Source organism: Anabrus simplex, chromosome 8, assembly GCF_040414725.1.
Source record: "Anabrus simplex isolate iqAnaSimp1 chromosome 8, ASM4041472v1, whole genome shotgun sequence".
In the NCBI taxonomy this organism is placed as follows: Eukaryota; Metazoa; Arthropoda; class Insecta; order Orthoptera; family Tettigoniidae; genus Anabrus; species Anabrus simplex.
In genome coordinates this window covers 96,454,366-96,473,078 of record NC_090272.1, presented here as the reverse complement: position 1 = coordinate 96,473,078, position 18,713 = coordinate 96,454,366, and the positions used below count along the sequence as shown (strand labels likewise).

The following is an 18,713-nucleotide window of genomic DNA, read 5'->3' as shown; positions in this document are numbered from 1 at the left end:
ATACCAATTGAGCTATGGTGGCTAATTCTTCTCCTTCTGTTGGAAAGGATCTAAGCTCTATCCTGCACAACCCTCAGTGACTGCATCTCTTCGCATACAAATGTAGCCAAACTCCTATGCAATTTTTTTACTGCACTGTCTCATCCATACGTAGGAATGGAATTACTTTCACGATGTGCATTTGTATTTGTACCATGTCCTTACGATGCGGCCGTTTCATGTGATTCCATAAATTTGACGTTCCTCCACCTGTACAATAGATTTGATTGCAAATTTTACAAGTAGCGGATTTTCTACCTGGACTGCTAGAAAAATACTGCCATGCTTGGGAAGATTTTCATGGCATTATTGCTTCTTTCTTATTACATATATCGGTAGAAAATATAGCGCAACAACTTTAAACAAAGATATGTATAGGATAAGGAAACACAAATAGAACACACGTCTCAGTCTGGAGTCTGAACAACAGCATAGTGGTGTTGCGAGTTTAGCCTGGCTGGAAGGTTTACTGAAGCTCTCGTAGCGCTATACGGAGTATTCGAGTTGAATTGGTGCTCCGCTGTGACGTCACGTTAACCTGAAGAACCGAGTTACTCTACAGTTCGACTCGCTCCGTCCCCACCACTAGTCCACTATTTATATAATAGTACTCTGAGGCTGAGCACAAGTGGGCACTGGACGTCGTGGCTGGGTATACCGCTCCCAAGCGAAGCCCATTAAATAACCAAGACAAGACACTGGACGTCTGTACGGTGAATGTCACAATGATGTAGCTAAATTTCATTGGGCTCGTGACTGGGAAAGAATATATTTGGTTCCTAAATAATAAATAGCCCCAAGACAAGACAAGACAATGATATAGCTTGCGAAATAAGTTCTAGAGAATGACAGTATTTCAGATAATCCCCACTCTGCCTCACGATACAATTCCTGGGTTGGCACCCCGGTAGGAATACAGAAGAAGAAGAAGAAGTTAATGAAAGAGCAAGTGCTCCCAATGTTAAAATTTCCTGTATATCTTGCATGATCTGACTGTATAGTTTCAATTCGTGGTGACCTTAAGGACTCAATTGCATGTTTATTTTCTGGCTGCTACCTTAATGGGCACAAATGTAAGACAAGAAGCCCAATTTACATCACGATGAAGAAGAGGAAGAAGAAGAGAATGACATAAGTGTCGAGGTACTCTTTGACAGTGTATATATAAATGGACCAATCTTACCAAGAGGTTAGATTTCGGATATAACACTGATGTATAGTATTGTGTACTTCATCTGTACTTTCGTGAGTTGATCTTCACTGTTTTGGATTGAAGTTTCATTTAATCACTCAGTATGAAGGGCACAGTTTTAATTTCCAGCCGTGAATTAACACATTCTTGACACCCACTGATATTACAGTAGCGTTCAAAGGAACATGCTGTACAGGAAGTTATTGAAGCTCATATATCGGGTTGAAATAGCCTCTAGAAAATATTAATTACCAGATTCCGCATTCATAGTAAATAGGTAAGATTACACTATATTTTGCATACCATGTTCAAGTGTAGGCAAAGGATGCTGCTAATGATTCTATAGAATGGTTGCTACATATAGTAAATAGGTACGGTAACACTATCTTTCTGGATACTATGTTCAGATCCAGGCAAAGGATGCCACTAATGATTAAACGGAATGGCTGCCTACTCTTCCTGTAAACTAATCTTTGTTTTGTGGAAGATTAGGTTACTACTTATTGATATTCAAAGTTCTCAGACAGTTAGTAGCTCCCTTGGTTAACTCTTGTACTTTTCTGACCCCAACAGTATTAGGTTTGCGAGGCCTATGGAGTCTTTCATTTTCACACCCTTCATGGCCCTTGTACTTCTTTGGCCGATACTTTCGCATTTCAAAGTTTGGATCCCTTCCATATTTTCTCTCCGATTAATTTTATATAGATGTTGGTTGCCCAGTTGTACTTCCTCTTAAACCATAATTACCACTACCGCTCATGAGTTGAGATAGGATGGTTGCTTAATTGTAATTCCTTTTGCATGGAGGTTCTTTTTAATACCAGTCAATATGTGGTTTACAAGCAGTTTCTTCTTCATTTGTCTTAGTTGTCAGGATGAAGTTCTGAATTGTACAAATCTAGTATTCTCATTCTTCTGCCACATTGGAGGAAAGTGCATTAGCATTAAATCTTTGTCCTGAGGAGCTGATTTATTTGAAGCATGTGTGAGAAGTTAAAAAGGTTAATGCCAGTGATTTGGTTGGAAAAAAAGTACTTGTGGGGAAATCACCTTATTAATTCAGTGTTGGATCGGAATAGCCTTTTATGGCTGTCAGTTGATCATCTGTTAGAATCCTAGCCAATCCATGCAATATTTTCCATATGAATAGTGATGTTCCTGTAGTTAGGAATCCATATAAATCTGGATTTCCTGTGGCTATGATCACAATATTATAATCGCGTAGAACTATAAGCTTGCTTTTATTAATTCAGCAATTTTCAAGTGGACTCGTACTGGTAGACAAAAGCAGCGTCCTCTTGTTTCTGACATTCTGTTTCATCAGTTGAATTGTTTCCCTTCGTCGCAGCATGACTTCATGTAATGACTGTGACTTAACATAATATGCACTGGAGGTCCAACACTGCTGATAAATAAAAGTTCTTTTGATCTTGTAATCAACAACCTATTTCTGTATTTGTCATGGATCTTTTTCATTGTGCTGAAAGCTCTTCCACTCTCTGCTGTTGAAATGGGAATTGTCTGAAGAGTCATAAATCAATATAGCTCATGCTGGGCTTTTTGTCCCGCAGGTACATAGCGTATAAGTGAGCGGGTAGGTGATCACGTGCATGCTTCATCCAGAGTGGTGTGGCTATGTTACAGGCTATAAAGTCTAGGCAAAAATCTGCCAGTCCATCTTGATCGCCACGGCGATATCAAAAGTTCAAAATGGAGGCAAAAACTAATGCATAAAAGAGGGCCTCACCTAATTTGACTGCAGAGAGCCAGCGGGAAGAACAGTACATTTTTGTTCAAGCACTACAACACACTGCAGAATCTTGCATTAAACTTGTTCAATTATGTAAATGTATTACATTTTACTGATACAATGACTGGAATTGTACCTTTCTTACTGGAAATTCTGTCATTCCTCTCCACAAAATTATAGCTTGGGCACTTAAATCACGTATATTTGTACCTTGTAAAACAAATTATAACGTGAGTTTTCTTTGAATGTTAAAATATAGGAAAATAAAGGCTAGTCTATTAATATTGATCTGTGTTTAAATGAAACACAAATATTTTGAAAAGATAGCTCGGCCAAAATATTGGAGAGAATAATAGAGGTGGATGAGAGGAAGGGTAGGAAAGAAATTAGAAGAGTAGTATGGATTTTGACAGGGCAGATCAATGATAGTCCCTACATTTACCATGAGATTAATGATGAAAACCTGGGTTCGATTCCCGGCCAGTTCAGGGATTTTAACCTTCATTGGTTAATTCCAGTGGCTCGGGGGCTGGTTGCTTGTACTGTCCCCAACGTCCCTGCAACTCATACACCACACACAACACTGTCGTCCAGCACCAACACACAGTTACCTGCACATGGCAGATGCCGCCCATCCTCATCGGAGGGTCTGCCTTACAAGGTTTGCACCCAGCTAGAAATAGCCATAGATAATAGCCACACAAAATTACTGTATTATTATTACTGATGGAAAAACAGTGGCAGTATGGAAAAGACCTGGTGATGGTATTCCTTGATCTCGAGAAGGCATACAATAGTGTTAATAGAAAAGAGGTGTGGGAAACCCTTGAAAGAAAAGGATGTCGAAGGCAATCAATGAAAATGAAATGGCGTATGGTGGGTTTTTTTTAGTGGCGGAGTGTCCAAGGCCATGTTCGGCTCGCCAGGTGTAGGTCTTTCGATTTGACTCCCGTAGGCGACCTGCGCGTCGTGATGATGAAATGATGAAGAAGACAACACATACACCCAGCCCCCATGCCAGCGAATTTAACCAATGATGGTTAAAATTCCCGACCCTACCGGCAATCGAACCCGGGACCCCTCTGATCAAAGGCCAGCACGCTAACCATTTAGCCATGGAGCCAGACAGGCAATCAATGGAACTAGTGAAAGCAATGTATTAAAATTGTTCCAGTTGTGTCCATACTCCAGTAGAGAAAACAGATTGGTTTAGAAACCAAACTAGACTTAGGCAGAAAAGTGTATGTTGTATTAATGGTTATGGATGAAATTCTAAAGGTAACTACGGCAAGATATGGAGGGGATATGAAAATATTGTTGTCTGCAGATAAAATGAAATGTCGTATGGCTTTTATTGCCGGGATATCCCAGGAAGGGTTCGGCTCGCCAGATGCAGGTAGTTTCTATTTGACACCCGTAGGTGACCTGCACATCGTGATAAGGATGGAATGATGTTGAAGACAACACATACACCCAGCCCCCGTGCCATTGGAATTAACCAATTAAGGTTAAAATCCCCGACCCAGCCGGGAATCGAACGCAAGACCCTGTGAACCGAAGGCCAGTACGCTGACCGTTCAGCCAACGAGTCGGACGTCTGCAGATGACTTAAGGTTTGTTCCAACAAGATTCCGAATAGTTCCTGAACTATAAATCATAAATGAAAGGGAAGTTCCACCTAATCAATACTATTTTATTGTCACATGTAGGACCTGTTTCGACCTCTCAAAAGGTCATCCTCAGTTTTTTTTGTGTGTGATCTTTTCTAGGTTTATCTGGTTTCAGCAGTGTAGTTTTGGGACGGGATTCGATCTTACGAATAATGGAATTTATCATCTCTTTTTTATAACCATTTTTTCTGGCTATTTCATGAATTAATTGTAACTCTTCGTTGAGGTCTGTTTTTGATAACGGTAAATTAAAGGCTCTGTAAATCATGCTTTGGTATGCTGCTTTCTTATGGGAGTCAGGATGAACAGAGTCCGTCTTTATAGTATTTATTGTGTGAGTGGGTTTACGGTAAATTTTGAAGGTCAGGTGTTCTTCATGCCTAGTAATCGTCAGATCAAGATAGTTTAGCTTACAATTATTCTCAGATTCTTTAGTGAATTGTATATGCGTGTCTATGGGATTTATTTTGTCTAGTATAATATTATCGTTGGTTATTCTGTTGATGTAGATGTTGATTCCCATAGGGAACCTAAAATATTTGTCCTGAATGAGTAAATTTATAATACCAATATAATGGTCCGTTATTGGACATTATAAATTTTCCGGCTAACTCATTCTTGGTTGCCTGCGTTTCATTCGAAACCAAGCAGGCAACCAAGAATGAGTTAGCCGGAAAATTGATAATGTCCAATAATGGACCATTATATTGGTATTATAAATTTACTCATTCAGGACAAATATTTTAGGTTCCCTATGGGAATCAACATCTACATCATTTGATGGCCAGGCAGGCATCAATTTTTGGAAATGAGACATAGCTCTCATAGTGCATTGGCACTGCTGGTGGCCTCAAGTAGCCTATGCAGTGGCCTCCACGGTACGCACTAGCCTTGCGTCTTGGGTGGTGTGCTAAGTCCCAACTGACGAGCCTAACTTAGCACACGAGGGCGAAACGCAGGCAACCAAGAATGAGTTAGCCGGAAAATTTATAATGTCCAATAACGGACCATTATATTGGTTATTCTGTTGTCGATGATGACAAATATGTCATCGACAAATCTACACCAGAAGAATATTCCTTCTATTTTGCAAATAGAATTGTATTCTAGGTGGTCTATGTATATTTCTGCTATTATGCCAGATGCGGGAGATCCCATCGGTAAACCCGTTTGTTGATATATATAGTGTCGTGAAACTTAAAAAAGTTGTTATTGATTGCGAATTCGAGTAATGTCATGAATTCTTCGATTTCAAAAAATACTTAACTTACTGTAAGTTTTTAGTTTAGTTCTGATTATACTTATAGTTTCTTTAGTGGGGATGTTTGGGTACATGTTATTTATATCGTAAGAAGCTATGGAGTGGTACTGTTCTAATTCTAAATCTTTAGTTTTATTACAAAAGTCTATTGAGTTTCGTACGGAATTATTTGCTTGAAAAAATAATGGTTTCTAAGAAATTTCTGAATATATTTAGAAAGTTTATATGGGACTAGTTCTGTAATTTATAATGGTTCTCATAGGTGTGTTTTCTTTATGAAGAAGTCAGACACGAAGTAGCAAAAAAACTGTCACAATACGTCAATAAAGTACAGGCTAACATCTCTGATAACAATAGATTAAATATAACGCATTTAAATAATCTCAAGAACAAAATCAAGCAGAATAATCTCCTTATAACGAAAGCTGACAAAGGAAACACAACGGTAATTATCAATAATTATCAACGAAAGAATGTTTCAACAATGACACGTTTCGCATTATACGTAAAGATCTCACAAACACAGTACAAAGAAACCTAAAGAATCTACTCAAAAACACAAATTTCTTGCTAACTGAAACAGAAGCAAATAATCTTATAACAAGGAACCCCCAGCTACCTAATGCAAAAGCCCTTCCAAAAATTCATAAAGAAAACACACCTATGAAAACCATTATAAATTACAGAACTAGTCCCACATATAAACTTTCTAAATATATTCAGAAATTTCTTAGAAACCATTATTTTTTTCAAGCAAATAATTCCGTACGAAACTCAATAGACTTTTGTAATAAAACTAAAGATTTAGAATTAGAACAGTACCACTCCATAGCTTCTTACGATATCAATAACATGTACCCAAACATCCCCACTAAAGAAACTATAAGTATAATCAGAACTAATCTAAAAACTTACAGTAAGATAAGTATTTTTGAAATCGAAGAATTCATGACATTACTCGAATTCGCAATCAATAACAACTTTTTTAAGTTTCACAACACTATATAGCAACAAACAGGTTTACCGATGGGATCTCCCGCATCTGGCATAATAGCAGAAATATACATAGACCACCAACAGAATAACCAACGATAATATTATACTAGACAAAATAAATGCCATAGACACGCATATACAATTCACTAAAGAATCTGAGAATAATTGTAAGCTAAACTATCTTGATCTGATGATTACTAGGCATGAAAAACACCTGACCTTCAAAATTTACCGTAAACCCACTCACACAATAAATACTATAAAGACGGACTCCGTTCATCCTGACTCCCATAAGAAAGCAGCATACCAAAGCATGATTTACAGAGCCTTTAATTTACCGTTATCAAAAACAGACCTCAACGAAGAGTTACAATTAATTCATGAAATAGCCGGAAAAAATGGTTATAAAAAAGAGATGATAAATTCCATTATTCGTAAGATCGAATCCCGTCCCAAAACTACACTGCTGAAACCAGATAAACCTAGAAAAGATTATGCAAAAAAAAAACTGAGGATGACCTTTTGAGAGGTCGAAACCGGTCCTACATGTGACAATAAAATAGTATTGATTAGGTGGAACTTCTCTTTCATTTATGACTTATGGTGACTATCAATACGGAATAAAAAAATGAAATTTATCAATCAAGATAGTTCCTGAACTGCCTGCTCATGTGCAGTAACTCTACGGGCATTCCAACATACATGAGAATCTGTTGTGAGCGGTTCTTAACTCCAAGCTTGCTGTTCCAACATATTTCGGAACTGATTTGTAACAATTCCGAACCAATGAAAGCGATTCATTCCAGAGCGAGAACTAGATGTTCTGCTCATGTGTATTAAAAGGTTTGTTCCAACACAGAGTATGGAATGCAGTTTGCACACATTCTCTTTGCTCTGTACTTCCTCTATAACCCTATATTTCTGCGACTTTGGAAAGTAAGGAAAATGGAGTGATTTATATGGTGACAGTGACCTCTATCAGGACAGTTCAAGTGATGAGGATGAGTTAGAGAAAAAATTATTATTATTTAGGTAAATAACAATTCAAATTTTATAATTAGGTTAGGCCTATAATACTGAAGCAGAGTTTGCAGATAGTGGAAGCCTTTACCTTCCAGCACGGCAAGGGCCTTCATGGCCTGTATGGAGATGACTTTGACTTTGCTATAGTACTGAGTGTTTAAACTTGATTGCACAACGTCTTTTTCACGAGATTTTAATCCTAATATAAACATATTATTAGTGTAGGTGCCTCTGTCCAGGCAAATATTGCAATTTGCTGAGCTTATTTGTAATAAGTTTGATATGTCTCTTTTTCAGCCAGTTAGGGTCATGCATTTGTGAGTTTTGCATTTGGGAGATATTTGGTTCGAGCCCCCACTGTCGGCAGCCCTGAAGATGGTTGGCTGTGGTTTTTCCATTTTCACACCAGGCAAATGCTGTACCTTTATTAATGCAATGGCTGGTACCAGTAACTTTAAAAAAAAATCTACTTTCTTTAAATTCTTACATGTAAATTCTCCTTGTCCATTAATGATTCTTGGAATGTCCTTCCTGGAACCTGTTTATGGAGGTTCCACCAAGATGTGATCTCATATTGCTGGATTCATAGTCCAGAGTGCTAACCTTTACACCATATTTGCTTATCCAATCAACTATGTCTATGTCCACTTTTAAGCACAAAATGAACTGGCTATGTGGGTTGGACCCTGTCTTGAATTTTCTTTTTGAAATGCCCAATTGTGATTCTGAGGGGATGTTTTTTCAAAAGGGTATAATATTTATAGGAGGGATATGGAAAACAGGGGTGGTGGGGTATTCTCATTAGTTATTTTGCAAGTTATTAAATATTAAAATGTAATAAAAATGAAATTTTAGCTATTAAACTTCACATCAACAACACAAGAAAGGTAGACATTTTTAGGGCAGTGAATGATTTAATACAGTATGGGGTGGAGGCCGAGAAATGTGGTAGTATTATCACTGGTAGTGACCTAAATATGCCAGATGTATGGGAGGGAGATTTAAACTCTGAGAAACATGACCAACGTTTTGCTAACAAGTGATCTGGTAAGGTGGATATTCCCAACGGGTAAAGGAAAATGTAAGGGACAATGACTTTCTGGATGTATTCCTGGTCAAACCTGAAGAAATTTTCATTAAAACAGAGGTACCTACTAGAAGGAATGAGTGATCATAGCACATTTATGCTAGAAATTAGCCGGACTGAGTGGCTCAGACAGTTGAGGCGCTGGCCTTCTGACCCCAACTTGGCAGGTTTGATCCTGGTTCAGTTCGGTGGTATTTGAAGGTGTTCAAGTATGTCAGCCTTGTGTCAGTAAATTTACTGGCACGTAACAGGAGAATTCCTGCGGGACTAAATTCCAGCACCTCGTTGTCTCCAAAAACCATAAAATTAGTTAGTATGATGTAAAGTAAATTCTGTAGCATTATTATTATTATTATTATTATTATTATTATTGTTGTTGTTGTTGTTGTTAGAAATTAACCCTGAAGCAAGAGGAGAGGAAAGAGAAAGGAAGATAGTTACGATTTATGATAAGGTAGACACGGAAGCAATAGGATCTTAGTTTACAAAAACTTTTAATAAGTGGATAAATGGATGGGAAAATGTAGAATTGGTATGGGGGGGACTCAAAAATCAAATTCTGGAAGGGGAAAGAGGGGAGGTGCTGATTACTGTAAAACTGTTGGCAGTACAAATAACCCATCATACTACAATAGGGAGTCAGGAGACTAAATAGGGTGACAAGGAATAAAATTAGAAAAGAAGTATGAAATAAGGGGAAACTGTAATTGCTACAAAGAGAATTAAATAAGGTAAAAGAAAAAAAAAAAAAAAAAAAAAGAGGCGAAGGATTGTGTGAGAGTAAGCTAATGACAGGGGGACAGCGTTATAAGGACAGGTGTTAGAACACAGAAGGGGATAAAGAATGAAATTCCTGATCTAAAAGGGGATACATGAGAGCTCAGAATGTCTCTGAGGTTTTAGACGAGAGTGAACAGCTGGATTGTATAGCAATAGACGTGTCAAAAGCTTTTCACAGAATAAATCATGATGTAGGCCTACTTATCAAGAAAATGAGAAAAATTGGATAGGAGGGTTGTAGATCGGGTGAAAGTTATCATGGAGGTCAAGAAACAGAGGGTGAGGGCAGATGAGTCATGAACAGAAACTCGGAAAGTGGAGAGGGGTGTATGACAGGGCAGTAAACTGGCGCCTTTACCTTTCTGTAATTTTTGTGAACAATATACAAGAAAGATTGAACTCTCAAATTGCATATAGAAAAGTGAACTGTTTAGATAAGTTCAAAATATTGCAGGAGGATCTGGACAAAATACACATCTGGACTCAGAGAAATGGGATGAAAATTAATGTTGAAAGGAGTCAAGCAGTTAGTTTTGGGAACAAGACATGCAGGATAGTGCTTACTTACAAAATGGGTGGAGAGGAGGTGAAATTTGAAAATAATTGTAGGTACTAAGGGGTCACATTAGGCAGTGGTAAATTTCACTAGGGAAGACATATAAGGTATGTAGTCAATAAAGCATTTAGGTCACTGCACAGTGTAATGTGGATATTAAAAGGAACAAGCAGGGGTATAAAAGAGATGGCATATTTAATACTTGTAAGACCTCAACTGGAGTAGGCTTTGGGGGTGAGGGATCCTTATCAAGAATTTTTGGTAAAAGAATTGGAGTGGGTACAGAGGAAAGCAGTTAGGTATGTGATGGGGGACTACAGAACGACTGGCAATGTTAGTGTCATGCTAAGGAAACTTGGGAGGGAAAGTTTGCCAGAAAGGAGGTTGAGAGCAAGATTGAGGGGTATGTACCTGGCATATACAGGCGAAAGTGCTTGGGATTTTATTGGAAAGAGATTAAAGACTGAAGGTGTTTATAGGGATAGGTTTGATCACACGTTTAAAATGAGGTTGCATCAATGGCACAATAACCGGGGGGAATATTCATTTGTGGAAAGGGGGAAAGAGAATGGAACAGCTTAGCAAAGGACATCTTCAAGCCTTTCCAAAAATATGTGCATTCATTCAAATGTAGAATGAGGTTATGGTAGGAGGAAGTAAGAACTCAGCAGGAGACATTATTATGAATAGTATGGTATATGAAAATACGTATTTCTTATAATTTTGTCACTGTGGAAAATGTACCATTTGCAAAATAAATGTTCCCATTCTTATGTGTTTACACCGTGATTAAATTCTGGTCAGGGCCGATGACCTAGATGTTAGGCCCCTTTAAACAACAAGCATCACAACCAAATTCTGGTGAAAAGGATCATAGACTTATTGCCTATAACTTTATATTTTCAGAACAAACAGTCCCTCAGTATGAAGATGATTCATTTGTAGAACATTTTTGGATCACTCGAGCAGTTGCTGAGAATATTGCTGAGCAGTTTCAGCAAACTCCTCTGTTTAAAAGGCACTATGGGCAGTATGGGAAACTGTCAGCTCTAAGTCAGGTTAGCAGTGGTAATTTATAATTGACTATGCTTCACCCTGTCATTTCTCAGCATGTTTTTTATTCATCTTTGGCATAACACATACGCATTGCTAATTTCAGGTACTTATATTTCTGTGGTTCATGGGGCACCAAACTGCAAGATTCAGATATGTTGCAGACAGATTTGATATCAGCTCTTTATGCAGGTTGATCCAAAGAGTTGTTCTGTTTTTGAGCAATCTATCTGCCCAAATAATCACCTGGCCTACAGAAGTTGATAAAAGGGATAGTGAACTACGTTTCAGAGAAAGAGGGTTTCCAGGTGTTATTGGGGCCATCGATGGCTGTCACATAAAAATTGCCAAAACAGAAAATGACCCATATTCGTATATAAATAGGAAATACTTTTATTCTACACAGGTACTTAAAGTATTCCATACAAGACATTATTCCTTTATTAGGTAGCCATATGTCTGATTACATATAGTTTCTTTTTTAAATATCTTCTGAACTACCAAAAGTAGCCATACATCTGATTACATATAGTTTCTTTTTTAAATATCTTTTGACAGATCTTTTACAGATCTTTTGGTACATGATCAGAATTTTGCAATATTTTTTAATTCGGTTTATAAAAACTTAATTGTTCTTAACATCTACCTTTTACTAAAAATCTACCAATGGAACTTGTTTCAAATGTATACCTCTTCTTTTAAGAGATCTTATTAGACGTTTTATGGTAGCACTTTTGTTTTTCAGATGCAAGTGGTCTGTGACTATTCAAGAAAAATTATAGGTACATTTATCGATTACCCAGGATCTGTACACGACAGCAGGGTGTACAGAAACTCTCCACTTCCAAACACTATGGAAGAAAAATGCAGGCGTTATTTTCTGCTTGGGGATAGTGGATACCCACTTAGGGAAAAACTTGCAGACACCTTTCAGAGACAGAGGACAGTTAGCAAGGAAACAAATTAACTATAATGCAAAATTAGCGAGTAATCGATACATTATAGAGCATTGTTTTGGAACCTTAAAACAAAATTCAGGCAACTCTTATGTCAAATTAAGGAATATCCAGTACATTGTACATTTAATAAGAGCCACTTGCGTTTTTCATAATATATCTTTAAGTGAAACTATTGTAAGAGATCGGCATAGACACTTTGGTGGAAAGGGCCTTTCCTCGACAGGAAATAGGTGACATTGAGGACGATGATGATGATGATGATGATAAAGATGCTAAAAGAATTCGGAACAACGTCAGTATATTAAGAATGTAGACACCATTCATTGTTTTTTGATGATTTTTATAAAAAATAAGTAGGCCTATGTAATAACAATAAGAATACAGTAGCATATAAAATAATATCGGTATCTATAATTACTATAAAAAATTATTAGTATCACCTGATGTATTATATTTAAATTTGTAGGCAAAAATAAGTATGTACTAACAATAGGAATGCAGTAACATAGAAAATAATATAACTATAATTACTATAAAAAATTAATTGGTATCAACTGAGGCATTGTTTACATTTGCAAACAAACATAAGTAAGTAATAACTAGGGCCCAGATTTTTAGGTGGCATAAACCTTTACTTTAGGTTTCTTGTATTCTTAAAATAGGTTATATTAGGTTTTGCCTCCAGGCAGCAATAAGTTTTTGTAGTTCTGTAAAATTTATTTATGTACTTATTTCACAAAAGTTTACATTGTCATATATTCATAAAAATACACAGAGAATACACTTTGCTGTTTCCTTTGACTGAGCTGGATAGCTGCAGTCGCATAAGTGTGGCCAGTATCCAGTATTCGGGAGATAGTAGGTTCGAACCCCACTGTCGGCAGCCCTGAAAATTGTTTTCACACCAGGCAAATGCTGGGGCTGAACCTTAAGGCCACCGCCGCTTCCTTCTCACTCCTAGCCCTTCCCTGTTCCATCGTCGCCATAAGACCTATCTGTGTCGGTGTGACGTAAAGCCACTAGCATAAAAAAATGTTTCCTTTGTAAGTTATTTTTTGGCATTGCAGTAAATAACAACGTACATACCCAAATTGTCTGGTGTAAATGATTTCCTGTTGTCACGTAACACATTCTTATATGACAAAAAAGTTCTTTCAACTGAACATGTCGTTAGTGATGGGCAACGCTCTCGCTCGAGACTCTTGAGACTCTTGAGACTGATGTCGCAGATCTCGAGAAACTTGAGACTGATCCTCCTGCAGTGCAAGCTGTGCGACGTACCAGTAACTACGCCTGTAAACTTGATAGTATATCATTGGCATTTATTGTACGAAATAATATTCTCATATGAACGTGTGAGCCAATACATTTTGTCAAAAGCCTGGAGAAGTACTGCATGTTCAAATATGAACCCCTTAATACCATTAACGAAAGTGAAAATAGAATGTCAGTATCTTCCACTGTTCACGACTTATTTGGGGTTGACATCTTAGCAGAATAATCCTGCATAATTTGTGAAACTGTAGATAGGATGTACACCTACTCTTGATACTAGAGGCGTGCATTATTCGAACTTGAGACGGGGAAGATGTGCTTTGCTACATATGCAACCCTCATTACACATGAGTGGAACGTGTAATGTAAAATGCCAGACTTTGCTCCAGTTATTTCAGCAGAGGTGATGGGCAATGCTCTCGAGACCGATTCTTTTGTGCTGCGAACTGTGCAACGTCCAGTTTCTACGAGTGTAAGCTTGATAGTTATCATCAGCAGTTCTCATATAGAAACGTGTGCGACAATAAATTTTTTCAAAAGCCTAGGAAAGCACTGCATGTTGAACTATGAGCTCCTTAATAGCATTAATGAAAGTGAAGACAGGATGCCAGTATCTTATACTGTTCACGAGTTATTTCAGGTGGATTTCTTAGCTGAATAACTCATATAATTTGTTAATAACTGTTATTAGGATGCCTCGCAATCGTTGTTGACAGGGTAGCTTCCTGTGATGCAGGCTGGGCTGGAGGTGTTCTGTGACTATTCCTTTTCATTTATATTATGTGTTAAGTGTCAGATAATCCCAGAAGTATTTCTGCCGACATATTTTACTTCTTTTGAACAAGCAACACAGCGGGCTGTGCTATGTGAAATCTCTTCAAAATAACCGACATCCATGACTTATGTTGCATTTCGGACATCGTCTTCAAGTTGTCGTGTACAACTAGACACAATTTCACATTGCACTGTCATATATCGAAGTACCTAATTTTGAAGCGAATACTTTATAACATTGTAAGGGATTATTTCCTTCGCCACCAAAATATCGGTAAACATAAGCAGTGGTCATATGTTATTGAATGTGGCGTCTGATAACGATGCATACCTACCTGTTGAAAGAATTGGAGCAAATTCAAGCATTTTAGACTACACATTCCACTCATGCGTAATTGTGGTTGCATATGCAGCAGGACTCATCTTGCCTCGTCTCGAGTTTGAATAATGCACACCTCTAGTATCCAGGTATGTGTATTCGGTTGAGTTTTCACTGACCAGCACCACGATACTTTTAGATGAAAAATAATAATAATAATAATAATCTGATGGCACTAGCTGAATAGAAATCTGCTTGCGTTACAATATTAATGAATTAACTACACTAGGCATGTATGCACACACATTAATAGGCTAACAGCTAATGCATCGGGCGAGTTGGCTGTGCAGTTAGGAGCGCGCAGCTGTGAGCTTGCATCCGGGAGATAGTGGGTTCGAATCCCACTGTCGGCAGCCCTGAAGATGGTTTTCCGTGGTTTCTCATTTTCATACAAGGCAAATGCTGGGGCTGCAACTTAATTGAGGCCACGGCCGCTTCCTTCCCACTCCTAGCTCTTTCCTGTCCCATCATCGCCATAAGACCTCTCTGTGTCGGTGCGACGTAAAGGCACTAGCAAAAAAAAAAAAAAAAGAAAACCAGCTAATGCAATCCCGACTAATGTGGAACTGCACTGTTTCACTGATCATAATCACAAGTGATAATAACAATATTCATGAAAACAAGTAAGCAGTGCACTCCCGAATTTCTCTCTCCTTGCTCAAATTTCAAAGCATGACAACGTATTTAACAATTTGATCACACTACAAATAGTGCTGTCATGTTATGGTTACATTTTGAATCTTTATTTTAGCTTCTTTATAGAACTGAATTATTTAAATAGTCACTGTTACCGTGTTTGTGGAGCAGAAAGAGGTGAAAGAAGGTGCTGGGTGGAATGGGTCTATCTACTATATCAAAGATTAACTTAAAACTTTAAAAATGAAGGTTATATTTCTCTTCAAATCGCTAACTTAACAAGCTTCTTCACTAGGTGAAGAAAAGAAAGGTCAGGTACAATAACAATCTTGATACAAGAATTGGAAAACCCAAAGAATAGGGAATTTAACAGTTTCAGGCTTTAAGCCCCCAAATTTCCAACTTTACAATATCGCCAGTTAGCATTTACATAGACAAGGAGAGAAATCTCCCAGAACAGAGCACCTTGCTCCAACCGATACAAATTTTACAGCCTCCCAGAGGCACCTCTCAATGTTACAGAAAATTTAGCAATTTCAGAAAAGAGCTTACATGCTCTCCAACTTTAACCAAGGAGACTGCGCTCCCAATTACTTACAGCCTACTCAAGGCAGCATTACACGAAATCTAATACTTTCCGGCCTCTCTAGGCCCAATCTAACATTTACAATTGGTACACAGGGGTATCTATTACCCAGACTACTGGGCCTTCTTGGAAAGAACAGTTTAAATAAATTACTGGCCCAAACACAAAATGTATGGAGGCGTACACTTGCGCTCCTGGAAAATTAAGTGTAAAACTCTAATTGGGCTTGCGGCCCGGTGATACAGAGACTAATCCCAAACTACTGAGGTGACTAGAATGAACAAGTTACTTGGAAATTTACAGGAGAAAAACGGTTACAAAATCGTAGTCACATCAAGATAAATTGAAGGGAAACTCGAGAGGGTAAAGCACTCTCTATCCCCGATTTACAATTAAAGTCCTTATGAAATTTTACACGTAAGCTGAAAGAAGGTTTACATTTTAGAAAACAGGAGGTTACATAGTTAGAAATTAGAACCTTCCCCTCGTGTAAGTCTGCGGAGGTAGCTACAGAGAGATGACTGGTGGCCATTACTTTGGCTGTTGAACTGCCTGGCGAAGGATGAGGCGCTCCGCCTCCTGTCTTAATATTCACTCTCTCTCAGAAATACGGCGATCAAAAGACAAGGTAGCCAGAAAAACCTCGGCTTATATACCCGAGGGGACGGTTCGAGAGGTTTCTGGACTAACTGCGGACACACCTTCTCATTTTTATTGGCAAATTCAAAAGGTTCAAGAAACGTATTATTGGCTGAAAAATAATTACAGAAAATTCATGATTGGCCAGATTCAAAAACTGGCTGAGTGAGAAAGAAGTGTTGCAAACCTTGAAATAACAAAATAAATGAAAGTTAATTTAGTTGAGAAAACATAATAACAAAAAACTTTAAATCAGTAACTCTTTTACCTTGCACCGGAGTGCATTACCTCAGTCTTTTGTGATGACATCTATGGAGAAAAGTTCAAACTTCTTGATGTAAACCAAAACAAATATATCCAGTCAGTTTAGGCAACTTCAAAATAAAAGATTACTCAATCATTCACGTTGACATCTTCTGGTTAATGTTCCAACTTCCTGCCGTAGCTGTTTCACGCTTTGTTAGAGAGATAGCGTTCCTTAAGGCGCTTCTTTTAAAATTACGGGGTTGAGGTGTACCTCCCGGTACAGTCACTATAATGGAATTCATTGTTTTTTTAAATGTTTTGGAATTAATCTTGTTTCAAACGTAAATCACTCACTTGATTAAATAACATTTATTACACTTACGACACTTATATAACACATTATAAATACATAATACTGGGTATTGATGGGCAGATGCCCTTGATAACAGTCGCATGTTCCCGTCTCCTCCCGCTCGAGGCACCTAACAGTTTCTCATCCCCTTCCATGCACACCACTTCCAGCTGGGAGCCTTCAAAATAAATACACACTGAAGGGTGCTGCTATTTGTCTTAAAGTGGTAGCGAGCAACTAGGTGGTCTAGCCATAGCTAGGCTGGAACATTCTCCCCACCGTTGAATCACCATGATTCAACTGAATTAAATTGCCTGATGTGCGCTCATGAGGGTTCAGTTCAATTCAAGTATCACACAGGCACAGAGTTCATGTTCAGTAACCAAAATGAGTTGATCATTCAACAAATAAACATAAGCAAAACAGAAACACAAGCAACAAAATATTTACACTCTTAACAGAAGGTACTAAGTAGTTTGACTGTGTCCTCATCCATTATTATGCAGTATGAAATTAAGAAGAAATTCACATGATAGAGTTCTCAGTTCAAATCACACACATAACACACGCTGAAATGAACAAAAGAAACAAATATTCACATGAAACACATTATGTTTTAGCCACAACGATCGTGTTTAGTGTTCAATAGGTAATGGAATGAACTTCTTAACAGGTCGTTTAAAAGGACCACTGGCTGTTCTGATAGTAGCCACCCGTGCAAGTCCATCCTTCCCAGGGTGAACAGTCTCTACCACAGCCAACTTCCAACAGAGAGGAGGAAGGTTGTCCTCCTTCAGAAGAACAACTGTTCCAGTAGCTAGGTTCTCCTTGGGACAGGTCCATTTCTTCCTCTGCTGCAGTGAGTTCAGGTAATCAGCAGACCACCTCTTCCACAACTGCTGCTGCATTGCCTGGATACGCTGCCATTGAGACAATCTGTTGATGGGTAGGTCAGTAATGTCAGGCTCAGGAATAGTTGTAAGGGGGGCACCAATTAGGAAGTGAGCAGGTGGTAAATAATTAAGGTCACTGGGGTCATTGGATAAGGCAGATGGGGGGCGAGAATTAAGACAGGTTTCTATCTGTGCAGTAAGGGTACACAGCCCCTCAGATGTCGGTAGCGCATTACCCGCAACTCTTCTCAAGTGGTACTTCATGGACTTGACAGCTGCTTCCCACAGTCCGCCAAAGTGTGGAGAGCTGGGAGGTATAAAGTGCCCCGTGATGCCTTCCATCGCTAATGAATTCCTTATCTCTTCACAAAAGCTGGTTGAAAGGAATAGTTTTTGGAGATCCTGCATCCTTCTGTTGGCACCAATGAAGTTAGTCCCATTATCACTATCGATGATGGAGCATTTCCTACGTCGAGCTATGAATCTCCTCAGCGCCGCCATAAAGGCATCAGTTGAGAGGTCACTTACCACCTCCAGGTAAAGAGCCTTGGTAGCCAGACAGCTGAA

At 38.3% G+C, this 18,713-nt stretch overlaps 1 protein-coding gene across 7 annotated transcripts in view; it reads left to right on the top strand.

Moving 5' to 3' along the window:
- The first annotated feature begins 992 nt into the window (after positions 1 to 992).
- LOC136878851 (thymidine kinase 2, mitochondrial) overlaps positions 993 to 18,713 on the top strand; it is a 110,896-nt gene continuing 93,175 nt past the window's right edge. Inside the window, exons 1-2 of one of the 7 annotated variants that reach the window (XM_067152387.2) lie at positions 1,183 to 1,228; positions 11,261 to 11,412. The gene's annotated coding sequence lies outside the window, so the exon portion shown is untranslated. Of the gene's footprint in view, positions 1,509 to 11,260; positions 11,413 to 18,713 lie in introns of all 7 variants that reach the window. The other 6 variants (XM_067152386.2, XM_067152384.2, XM_067152390.2 and 3 more) reach the window with 6 other exon arrangements.